The sequence below is a fragment of the Staurois parvus genome, unplaced genomic scaffold, assembly GCF_062004578.1.
Source record: "Staurois parvus isolate SC_StPar_1 unplaced genomic scaffold, SC_StPar_1.0 ptg000758l, whole genome shotgun sequence".
Lineage (NCBI taxonomy): Eukaryota > Metazoa > Chordata > Amphibia > Anura > Ranidae > Staurois > Staurois parvus.
The window spans coordinates 1534350-1547839 of record NW_028318554.1 but is presented as its reverse complement, the minus strand read 5'-3'; the positions used below and the strand labels follow the sequence as shown (position 1 = coordinate 1547839).

Here is a 13490-nt window from a genome sequence, read left to right as displayed (position 1 = left end):
TTAGTTGGCAGCTATGATGCTGGAGATCCAGTCCATGTAGTGGCAGACTTTGGTGTAGGCAATGATGGAGTTTTTCAAAGCCTGGCCATGTCCACGGGAGACAATACCCTGGAGCTCTCCGTTACACACCACGGGGGTACCAGACGCAGCCTGCAATTGTGAAAGAAAATATTAAAAAACATGTTTTTTTTAACCAAACATATACAAAAAGAAAGCTTTCATACTGTATGAAACATTAAAATATTGGTTTAGAGTGATTTTACCTGTAAGAGACAGGGACATTAATTGCAAAAATTGAGCTCAACCTGCACAGATATAGAAGTTATGAAGGAATAATTATTAGTCTAGAAGGCTGAAGAAGAGAACCAATCAAGAATGGCCATTTGTAAGGATTTGAAAAGCTGTGTTTGCTGTCATTTTCATGTAGTCTCTCCCTGCCACAGCAGAAATGTGAGCTCAGTGTCTGGCTGACCTGTCTTCTGCCTGATCTCAGTGCTGATCATTCATATTGTGTATGGGCTGCTAGTACATGACAAAACAGTCAATTAACAAATACTGAACTCAGGCAGGAATTCAACTTTACAATCCAGCCTTGACAGGGAGGGAATGTAGTAAATAATGAGAAACAAAGCATTGCTGAAGGGGAAGGCAGCGCTAGTACAATGTCTAAAGAGCAAATATTACTTTATTACAGAAAGAAGTTTGGGTTAATATATTTGTATATACTGTATGTGCATATTAGCTGCGTGTGAGGTATTGTTATATAAAGTGTTACTAAACCCAGGACTCTGCATTCACTATATCTAGTCTCCCAGGACCCCGCATTCACTATATCTGGTCTCCCCGGACCCTGCATTCACTATATCTGGTCTCCCCGGACCCTGAATTCACTATATCTAGTCTCCCCGGACCCTGCATTCACTATATCTGGTCTCCCCAGACCCTGCATTCACTATATCTGCTCTCCCCGGACCCTGCATTCACTATATCTGCTCTCCCTGGACCCTGCATTCACTATATCTGGTCTCCCCAGACCCTGCATTCACTATATCTGGTCTCCCCGGACCCTGCATTCACTATATCTGGTCTCCCCGGACCCTGCATTCACTATATCTGGTCTCCCCGGACCCTGCATTCACTATATCTGGTCTCCCCGGACCCCGCATTCACTATATCTGGTCTCCCCGGACCCTGCATTCACTATATCTGCTCTCCCTGGACCCTGCATTCACTATATCCGGTCTCCCCGGACCCTGTATTCACTATATCTGGTCTCCCCGGACCCTGCATTCACTATATCTGCTCTCCCAGACCATGCATTCACTATATCCGGGCTCCCCAGACCCTGCATTTACTATATCTGGTCTCCCTGGACCCTGCATTCACTATATCTGGTCTCCCCGGACCCTGCATTCACTATATCTGGTCTCCCAGGACCCTGCATTCACTATATCTGGTCCCTCCGGACCCTGCATTCACTATATCCGCTCTCCCCAGACCCTGCATTCCCTATATCTGGTCTCCCCGGACCCTGCATTCACTATATCTGGTCTCCCCGCACCCTGCATTCACTATATCTGGTCTCCCCGGACCCTGCATTCACTATATCTGGTCTCCCCGGACCCTGCATTCACTATATCTGGTCTCCCCAGACCCTGCATTCACTATATCTGCTCTCCCCGGACCCTGCATTCACTATATCTGCTCTCCCTGGACCCTGCATTCACTATATCTGGTCTCCCCAGACCCTGCATTCACTATATCTGGTCTCCCCGGACCCTGCATTCACTATATCTGGTCTCCCCGGACCCTGCATTCACTATATCTGGTCTCCCCGGACCCTGCATTCACTATATCTGGTCTCCCCGGACCCCGCATTCACTATATCTGGTCTCCCCGGACCCTGCATTTACTATATCTGCTCTCCCTGGACCCTGCATTCACTATATCCGGTCTCCCCGGACCCTGTATTCACTATATCTGGTCTCCCCGGACCCTGCATTCACTATATCTGTTCTCCCAGACCATGCATTTACTATATCCGGGCTCCCCAGACCCTGCATTTACTATATCTGGTCTCCCTGGACCCTGCATTCACTATATCTGGTCTCCCCGGACCCTGCATTCACTATATCTGGTCTCCCAGGACCCTGCATTCACTATATCTGGTCCCTCCGGACCCTGCATTCACTATATCCGCTCTCCCCAGACCCTGCATTCCCTATATCTGGTCTCCCCGGACCCTGCATTCACTATATCTGGTCTCCCCGCACCCTGCATTCACTATATCTGGTCTCCCCGGACCCTGCATTCACTATATCTGGTCTCCCCGGACCCTGCATTCACTATATCTGGTCTCCCCGGACCCTGCATTCACTATATCTGGTCTCCCCGGACCCTGCATTTACTATATCTGGTCTTCCAGGACCCTGCATTCACTATATCTGGTCTCCCCGGACCCTGCATTCACTATATCCGCTCTCCCCGGACCCCGCATTCACTATATCCGGTCTCCCTGGACCCTGCATTCACTATATCCGCTCTCCCCGCACCCTGCATTCACTATATCTGGTCTCCCCGGACCCTGCATTCACTATATCCGGTCTCCCCGGACCCTGCATTCACTATATCCGGTCTCCCCGGACCCTGCATTCACTGTATCCGGTCTCCCCGGACCCTGCATTCACTATATCTGCTCTCCCCAGACCCTGCATTCACTATATCTGGTCTCCCCGGACCCTGCATTCAGTATATCTGCTTTCCCCAGACCATGCATTCACTATATCTGGTCTCCCCAGACCCTGCATTCACTATATCTGGTCTCCCCGGACCCTGCATTCACTATATCCGCTCTCCCCGGACCCTGCATTCACTATATCCGCTCTCCCCAGACCCTGCATTCACTATATCCGCTCTCCCCGGACCCTGCATTCACTGTATCTGGTCTCCCCGGACCCTACAGTCACTATTTCCGCTCTCCCCGGACCCTGCATTCACTATATCTAGTCTCCCCGGACCCTGAATTCACTATATCTAGTCTCCCCGGACCCTGCATTCACTATATCCGGTCTCCCCGGACCCTGCATTCACTATATCTAGTCTCCCCGGACCCTGCATTCACTATATCTGGTCTCCTCGAATCCTGCATTCACTGTATCTGGCCTTATGGAAGTGCAACTATATTAGTAAGTGCAACTAGTGGAACATGGAAGTACAACTATTTTAGTAAATATAAACTGCTAAATATCTTTTCTCTTCAGCAGTTAGAGCAGTCTTGTGACTTCTATCAGTGTTCAGCAGAGCACATGGTAAAGCTTGTAGAAGGAGTTTTCATTCTCCCCTGATTGTCCTATGAGACTGCAGGACCACTGACCCTCTGTCTGAACAATGCCAGCTGGCCCTGTGCTGATCACATGCACTCTCCCAAGACAAAAAAAACCTCTCTAGCAATAAACACCAAACTGAGCATGTGCAGCCTGCCCCTAACGCTCTGTTCTATCTGTAGATGGATTTGGAACTGTGGAAGAAGGGAGGATCAGAGAAAACAGGATCAAATAGCCTTTTTACATAATGCAGAAGATTAACCCTTTAGGCTCCACAGTGAGTGTAAAAAAAAAAAAAAACTGGAGTTCTTCTTTAAAAATTTAGATAGTCGGACCTGTTGCATAAAAGTGTAAAAATTACCTGGCAGTAATCCTTGTCGTTCTCCAGGCAACCAATGCAGTTCATGTTGTCGGTGATCTCACCTTGGTAATCCTTCCTACACTGGGTGGCAGTCAGGATGGGGGCATTCCGACACTTCGGGAGGTGGGCCATGTTGGCTACCAAATGAAAACCAAATGCCAATTATTATTCCGTAATGTTGTTACAAGGAAGCATCTACAGCAATGTTCACACAGAGTGCAGTATACACTGAACATTAGACAGCTAAAATAGAAAACATAAAAATAAATAAATACAAATAATCACATTCTCGTTAGTTTTTTTTAAAGGATATTTTTGTTCTTAACCTATATATTCATCGTTTGTTAAAATCCAGACTATACCAAACTATAGCAGGTCTAGGATTGTATCCTAAGAAGAACGTAGAAGAGCGCCTAGTGGAAAGTTTGTCACGCTTGCAGTTAAAGGTATGAAATTTATTGAAGATACTAGTTCACAGGTAATACATACAGCCAACGCGTTTCGGGGGAAATCCCCCCTCCTTATCAGGACTGTGAGTCAATCACACAAGCAGGACATGACACTTCTTGGGGGCGTACTGATGGGCACAGGTGGGTGGCACTATTGGGCACAGGTGGGTGGTACTGGTGGGTGGCACTGCTGGGCAGCACTGATGGGTGGCACTGGTGGACAGCACTGATGGGCACAGGTGGGTGGCACTACTGGGCACAGCTGGGTGGTACTGGTGGGTGGCACTGGTGGGCAGCACTGATGGGTGGCACTGGTGGGTGGCACTATTGGGCACAGGTGGGTGGTACTGGTGGGTGGCACTGGTGGGCAGCACTGATGGGTGGTACTGGTGGGCAGCACTGATGGGCACTGGTGGGTGGCACTATTGGGCACAGGTGGGTGGTACTGGTGGGTGGCACTGCTGGGCAGCACTGATGGGTGGCACTGGTGGGCAGCACTGATGGGCACAGGTGGGTGGCACTATTGGGCACAGGTGGGTGGTACTGTTGGGTGGCACTGCTGGGCAGCACTGATGGGTGGCACTGGTGGGCAGCACTGATGGGCACAGGTGGGTGGCACTACTGGGCACAGGTGGGTGGTACTGGTGGGTGGCACTGCTGGGCACTGATCATCAGTGCCCTGATGATCGGTGCCGATCCCTCCTCTGACAATTGGCAATTATCGGCAGTACTTTCCTCATGCTGTGACAACGTTAGGAAAGTGCAGCCGATAACCGGCAACTGCATTTACCGGTAATCGGCTGTGTCATTGAACACGGCTGATAACGTGGTAAAAGGCCGCTGTGATTGGCCTTTTACCACATCATGTAGGACACAGCGATCACGAAAATTGCCGGGTGCAAGCCCCCAGGGACGTGCGGGAGGGCGCGTTCTGGGAGGACATCATATGACGCCCTCCCAGAACTGGCCGGCCGCAGTGAAGCCATCCTTTGGCTATCTACGGATCTATCTAAGTGGTTAAATTCATACATTTTTTTTGCATCCGGGATATTTTCAAAAACATGACTTTTCCTGTAAAAGTAGAACTAAAGGCAAATAGTTTTTTTTTTCATTTTGGATAGAGTAAGGAAGGGTTGTAACCTCTGTCAGGTGTATTTTTTTGCCATCTGTGTCCTATTGGAGAGATTTGCTTTCACTTCCCGTCCCATAGCCAAAACAGAAAATGAAGAGAAATCCCTCCTAAGAGAGGGAATCCCAGGGTGTCACAGAACTAGTGTCCCTCCAGTTCCTGTTTTGGTGTCAACCCAAAATGTGTTTTTTTTTTTTTTTACTTTCTCTTTTGATGGTAATGGTAAATGGGACAAACAAAAATGGCGGATCTTCCTAATGGGGGCACAGGCAGCAGTAAAAACTGATAGGGTTTCTAATCCCTCTCTACTCTATCCAAAAAAAAGTTTTGCCTCTAGTTATTCTTTAATATCTGTCAGTCAGCTAGAAGCATTTCTTGGAATAACCCCTTGGCGCCGGCGCCTCCCGACCTTTTAAGGGTTTCAGAAGCCGGGAGTCGGGCGGGGTTTTAGGGTCATGTGACCACTGTGATTCCCTGCCACGGTGGTCACATGATCGGGAAAGGTCCCGATCGAAAGAGGAGATTGGGACCTTTCCATGAGTACCGGACATGTGTACAGGGCGCGCTCTCTCAGCACATATGTATTTCTTAATTGCACGCAAAGGTGCGGCCGCTCCGCGTCAAGGCCCAGACGCCGGGAGGCCGCACATTTGCGGCGTGAAGAGGTAAACGTGTGCTAAAAATGTGCCTGATGGTTTCTTTTCTGCTTACTTCAACTGCTCGGATTGTTGCCCCCTCCAGAGATCAGACAGCTGGTACCAGGAGCAGCACAGTCAGTGGGCAGAGACAAGGCCTTGACTTTGGAGTTGAGGGTGAGCTCAGAAGCGAGCTTGATCAGCATAATGTCGTTGTCCAGGGTTCTGGAGTTGTAGTTTCTGTGTCTGAAGACCTTGTCGGGGACAATGAACTGCTCGGTGCCCTTAGAGATTGTAATGTTGTCCTCTCCCAGTCTGATCCATACAGTGCTGTTTAAGTACATATGAGGAAGTTTACATTAAATAGAATGCATTATGTATAGCGCTACCCCCATAGGAGTCACCGAAGTTTACCAGGTTCTTTCCTAAAACAGTGAACCTAAGACATCTTAAAACCTAAGACAGACAGACACAAAGCAACAGTCCATTTGTTCTTCTTAAAGGGATGTCTTTTTAAACTTTATTGGCATGTAGAATTAGTAACAGGAGGGGGTTTGGGGTGTTATGGGATACTCCAAAACGTTAGGTATTGTTAGCGTATACGCAGGTGCACTTTGCTTCCTCCACTGTAGGTGGCACTTGACTGGTGCGGTACTACAGCTGGAGAGGAAGTCAAGAGAAAACTGTTTCTCTATGGTTTCCTGGTCTCCTGGGGCAGTGTTCCTGTTGGCTATGCTTCATTCAGGTGATCCTGGTGGCCATCTTGGGTCAGCAGAGCCTTTTTAAGTGCCTGCCCTCAGGATTTGGCATGCATTTGTGAGTGGATAGGATAGGGAGAGGGCACCCACCTGTCAGGGAAAATGGCTGGTGGAAGTAAGATTTTCCAGATGAGTAGGCTAGGGATATGTAGTCCTCAGGGGAGGACTGACCATTCAGGTATTCATGAGGTGTCCCTGGTATCTTTCATAGGTTTTTTGGGTGTGGTTTGAGTGTGAGCGAGGACACAGGGGCCCCATGATTCCCTATTGCCCGGGGGCCCCATGAGTTGTCAGTCCGCCCCTCCCTCGGGAGGGGCGGAAGGTGTCCTCCCTCCCTCCCTCCCTGTAGTCTTTTGGGACACGTGATAGGTCCTAGAAGACTACAGGGGCATTCATGAAGCACAGATCTACTCACGCATGCGCAGTGGGTACCCGGCTATGAAGCCGCAAGCTGTGCCCACACTGAAGATGCCGGCCTCCTGGAATACAGGACAGCCGGTGAAACGAGCTGCAGGGGACACACCATGGGACCCAGGGACAGGTAAGTGGCTGTTTTTTAAAAGTCAGCAGCTACAGTTTTTGTAGCTGCTGACTTGTATTTTTTGATAGGTTGAGTGGATTTCCGCTGTGAGCTTTGGCAATAAAACCTGGAAGCTGATTGGTTTCTATGCAGATTGTGCACGCTCCAGTTTTAGTAAATAACCCCCTTATGTGGAAAATTCACTGGGTAAATAAGTGCAGACAACGACTCTTAAGCCAGACGTAGACAGATCAAATCTCGGTCAGTCCCTGCTGATCCGACCAAGATTCGATCCGTCTATTGGCAGGCTGATTTACCTAAGTCGATCCATTGATCAGCTTTGGTACAGACAGCATGTGGGATTTTTAGCATGGGATTATTGGCAGTAGCTATAGCCGCTGGCAGTAACCACTCTGTTTTCCCGGCAGGAACGGCTCCCCGCAACCCCCTGCCCCCCCCTTTCTCCCAGGAAAACGCAATAGCTCCATGGCAGGGACTCCCCCATCAATACTGACTGTGGTAATGGGGGGATCGAGCAATTTCTTTCCTGCAACCCATAGTCGCAAGAAAGAAAATCACATCATCTATGGCCTACCTTAAGTCCTTCAGTGAGTACTTGATGTCAACACATCTATAAGCAGCTATTCATAACAAAGACCCCGGTTGCACTGGGTGCGACTTAGCATGCGATTTGAATGCCATGCGACTTGCATGCCAAGTCGCACCCTACTGTCTGCAATTAGAGCGGTCATATCGGTGAGGTTCCGACTTGGTCGGAGCCGCAACGATTTCTAAAGTAGTGAATGCACTACTGCAAGGAATTCTGCAAGGAAATCAAGAAATCAGACCAACTAGCCAGCTACTCCACATCACCATCCAACCAACCCTCCAAATTATTGTAGTAAAAACTGCTATCATCAAAATTCAAGTTACGGCTGGTAGCACTGACTAGCAGAGAGCACCCACAGGGAGTTGATGATGGAGCCACCACAGTTGATACCTCCGGACTTCAGATTTACCAGGAACGGCAGAGACCCTGTTTAGCAGGTGCATCCTCCAACGATCTGATTATTGTCCTCAAAAGCAGCTAAGGAAGAAAGAATGTAAGGTACATTAAGGAGAGAAGGAGAAAAGAACACGTTTTGAACAGGGGCGGACTGACCATATGAAAACTCGGGCACTGCCCGAGGGTCCGGGTCAGTAGGGGGCCCCATGAGATGCCCCTGGTACCTTTTTCATAGGCTTTTTTGAGTTTAGGCAAGGACACAGGGGCCCCATGATCCCCTATTGCCCAGGGGCCCCATGAGTTGTCAGTCTGCCCCTGGTTTTGAAATATACCTATGAATCCATGTATTATGCAATCAAATGAAGATAACCAATTCTATAAAAAAAAATAAATTAAACATTTAAAAAGTTCCTGTCTTGAAAGCCACAAGGCAAGTTATTGGAAATCTACAACTGTAAAGTTGCCAGCAGAACAATCGGTAAGTGTAAATTTTCCAATAGGGACACCTTTTCTGGTGACATCAATAATTGCAAGAGAAATAGTGTAGCGCTAACAGCCTAAATAAAACACAAATACAATAAAAATAAAATAAGAGTGTCACATATAGAATGCAAAATATATGATATCACAGTATATGATATTACGTGCTCATAGAGTAAATGCTATGTGCAACAGTCCATAAATACATTAATTATGAAATAACCACCTCCAAATATATAATATAATAATTACCCTACAACACAATCAACACCCTCCCCTGAAGGTGTACAAAATCATACAAGTGAAAGTGTTTTTACAAAATCATCCTATAGACTAATAATTGTGCAATATAATCTCTACACCATCCATCTACTATTCACTTTAAACAAAATAAAATATATTTATAAAGTCCACTACAAATTAAAGTCCACTGAAATTTCTTTATAATCCACCAGAGAAAAATCCAAACAATTCTTCCAACGGTGTCCAAAAAATTATATCCACCTCAAAAAAAGAAAATTCATATAGTGCATTACCTTTTATAAATAAATAAAAATAATTTTAAAAACCATCACATAATTAATATAGTGAATATTTGTGAAAAATGGTGAAAAAACGTGAAAAAAAACTTGAATCAGTGAAAAATAAGTGTATATCACACTCATCAGTGCCACATCAAAACCAAAGCAAAGATTTAGTGCACACTTCTATTTGTAGTAAGGGTACCCTTACCAACCATCCCAAAAAAGTATGCTTCAAACACTCAAGGAACTCTCATGGGTCTTTCTCAGATCTCTCCTGTTATCAGGACACTCTCTGAACTCCTCAGATACTCTATATTCAGTGTCTCCAAGAGAATATATAAAACATAGTGTGATACCGCCAAACAGATAAACAAAGTGTACTTTTATTTCAGCTGCTCACATTATAAAGCTTTTAAAATCGCATGTTAGGGAATGAAAGGAATCTCACAGCCATCCAGGGAAACGTCCAGGTGTGCTTCCACGATCTTTTCCCTTCTCCAAAATGGCCGCCAGGCAACTTCCGGTTCCGGTAAAACGTCTTGACGTCACTATCCCTTGACGCGTTTCGTCATCGACTTAATCATAATCATAATGACCATTCATTATATTGCACAATTATTAGTCTATAGGATGATTTTGTAAAAACACTTTCACTTGTATGAGTCCATAAATACAGATGATGGTGAAAAACCACAGCAAACTCTGTGAGGTGATCACAGTGCCACTCTATGTGCAGACAATCCACAAACGGCCGAAGTGGCCCCTCACCTCCTTAATGCGACCCAATGGGCCAAACAGCTATAAAGTTGACCTTATACACCAAATAAGGTATCATCAGAGGATGGAACACTTTGATAGATCACTCCAGAAACTTCTCCTATCTCCTAGGACTCGATTCCACAGGACCATTTATCAGGTGAAGGTCTTCCTGGGAATCCAAGCTCTCCTTTATTTCCTTGTTGTCCTACTGGACCCTCAACGTTGTGTATGTCTGAAGTGCAACTGGGTAAATCAGGGACAAATGATGCAGAAGCATAAAGTCAGTCATGGTGTATTCATCTAAGAAATAGCCCACAGACAACACTACCTATCATAGGTATGGCCTGGACTTTGGATACTCATCCTTTACCCATCCATCCAGTGAAGGGCCCTAGATGATGGAAATCTAAGGTGAACACACCACCCTTGTAGTAGCTGCTGGCAACTAGCAATAGATATAGTTTCCACCACTAGACTTGCTGAAGGTTTTGGTTTGGAATAGATGCAAAATACGAGTCACCCTGATGCTGCAGCCTTAATTTACCACAGGGGAGGCTTGGGCTTGCTCCCATCTGTGTATGGACTAGCGAAACCTACTCATACATATGTCAGTGTATGAGGGGGGATTCACGGTGTAGACGCATGGCTAAATATGCAGCAGGAGAGGACCCTTAGTACGTCAATCCCACTATCTCTGCTGGGAGTATGTTCCAGGCATCAACTACTCTTTTGGTAAAATAATATTTATAAGGGTTACTTTTGAACTTTCCACCTGCTAGTGTGAGGTTGTCTCCTTGCGGTTTATTTACTAAAGCTGGAGAGTCCAAAATCAGACTCCCTTCTGCATAGAAACCAATCAGCTTCTAACCTCAGCTTGTTCAATGAAGCTTTGGCAATGAAACCTGGAAGCTGGTTGGTTTCTATGCAGAAGTGAGTCTGATTTTGCACTCTCCAGCTTTAGTAAATAAACCCCCTTGTGTCCTTGATCCTAACTTCATAGTGAAAATACTGCCCTCCTGAACCTTATTCACACCCTTTATGTATTTGAAGGTTTCAGTCGTGTCCCCCCTGTAGACATTTTAAAATTGTTGACAAAGTAATCCCAAATTATAAAGGTGGCAACACAATTTAGAGCAAAATTCAACAACAACAGTCTGACTTGTTCAGGAAAGTATCTGCTGTGTTCAAGGTGAAGAAGCTATCTCTTTCCTCCATTATGAAGGTAAATTGAAATCTGCTTGGTCAAGCATTTGTCTTATTTTAATCTGAATTTGTGGATTATAAATAAGAACCTTATTGATATTGGTGTCTTTTCAACCTTACAAAATTCCCTCCAATAGAAATTTTGGCATACCTTTGACAAGAAAGGAAAGGAAGTAATAAGAAAGCATGTCAAGAAATACAATATATGAGTAGGTGGACTCACCAGCAGCTCCAAGGAGTATGAAGATCAGAAGGAACTTCATGGTGATGATGGTCCAAAATGAGTAAGCTGAGTTACCAATTTGTGTTTATACCTAAACAGTGAAACATGTTTTACTTAATTTTTGCCCCATAATCAATAAATAAGCAAAGCACAAAGAAAAGACTAAGTGGGACATAGTTCATTAAATTCAAAGGGGCTTTTCTATGCACGATGAATGAAGATGTGTGAAAAACACACAAGTATAAAAATACGCCCAAAAAATGTTAACGCCACAGCTAGTGTAAATAGGGCCTAACTATCAGTCTTGCAATGCCTCATGGGACATGTAGTTCCATAACAGCTGGAGGGCTGTAGTTGCCCACCCCTGCTCTATTGTGTACATAGAAAATCCATTAGATAATAACCTAACCTGGACATCTTATATATTATACAAGGATAAATCATAATATGAACAAAAATAATATAGGATCCACATATAAAAAATATATATATATAGGGGAAAAAAAACTATCAACATGATTTATAGATCAATGATCTATATTCCTATACATATATATTTCTTAGATTGTAAGCTCCAAGGATCAGGGCCCTCCTAAGCCTCTTGTATTGAACTGTATTGTTGCTGTATTGTCTCCCTGTATATTGTAAAGTGCTGAGCAAACTGTTGGCGCCATAAATCCTGTATAATAATAATAAATATATATATATATATATATATATAGTTTGTATATATATATATATATATATATATTATGTATATATATATATATATATAGTATGTATATATATATATTGTATGTATATATATATATATATATATATATATATATATATATAGCAATGTAAAAAACAAGCATATGAAAAAAATAAATAAAAGACTGTAACTAGTAAAGGCATGGGACTGATGTGAAGTCGAGCACAGGTTTAGACTAGTGGTTTGATGCGATTTGGTATCAGAGCTGTGGGTGATATGAAAATCAATGTAACCAGAGCAGTAGGGCTAGGTTCACACCTGTGCGTTTTTTTAGTGCATTTTCAGTACTATTGATTTAACATGGCTTTCTATGGGTGTATGCAGTTTCCTGCAGTGCATTTTTGGAAGAGGTACAGGGACTCGTTTACATGCAGGATGGTCCATTTTTTACGTCAATGGAAATGCATGAAAAATGCATGTACATGTCTTTTGGTGTGTTTTTGGTTGATCAACCAGTCTCTACATCAAACTTGAGAACTCATCAAAAATTCATTTGAAAACTTGCAAAAAATGTGCTGCAAAAATGCATCAAAAAATGCATTAACCACAGCTTTAGTATTGGTTCACACTATTGAGGGTAAGGGAAAGCATGTAAATCGCACACGTTCCAACACCCGCCTGCAACTGCAGCCAAAGCTTGCTATTAATTCTTAAATGCTTAGAAATGCATTGTGTCAAGGCACCATGTAGTTTCTATGAGGCTGCATCTTAGGAAAAGGGTCAGAGAGGAGACGTGTCTGTGGGTTGCACGTGTGCTGGGAGCAGACAAACATCTGAAGCTGGAAAAGAAGAAAAGATGACACCAGGATGGTCAGATTAATGTAGCATCAGGGGAGAGCACTCACCTGTCAGGTCGGATACCTTCCAAACAGCCAGCAGATGCTGGAGCCAAAAATTTAAAGGGATGGAAGAGGGTGTGTAATCTATGTGATTAACAAATATGGGGGTGGAGGTTCATACAGTTATACAGTTCCACATAATGATCTAATAAAAAAAAAGTTTTACAAGTTAGGACTTAACCCTTGGGTGGTTCCGTGGATATGCAGTTGGCTAAAGGATAGATACCAGAATGTGGTTGTAAATTGAATTCATGTCGAACAGAGACCAGTCACTAGTACAAGGCTTTGCAATAGGTCCTGTTCTATTTAGTTCATGGGTATAAAGGTTTGTTGGGTAAGGAATGTCTTTTTGCTGATGACACAAAGGTGTGCAATAGGGTTGATATCCCTGGAGGTGTCTGTAACATGGAACATAGTTTGGCATTGCTGGACAACGCAATGAAAAGTGCAGCTAAATGTGTCTAAATTGAAAATAATGCACCCAGGCAAAAAGAATCCTTTTTGTACAGTATTTGGGGGTACAGTGT

At 44.6% G+C, this 13490-nt stretch overlaps 1 pseudogene; it reads right to left on the bottom strand.

The window, feature by feature from the left end:
• On the bottom strand, positions 1-11413 carry LOC149444964 (trypsin-like; annotated as a pseudogene).
• Between the last annotated feature and the right edge of the window lie 2077 nt (positions 11414-13490).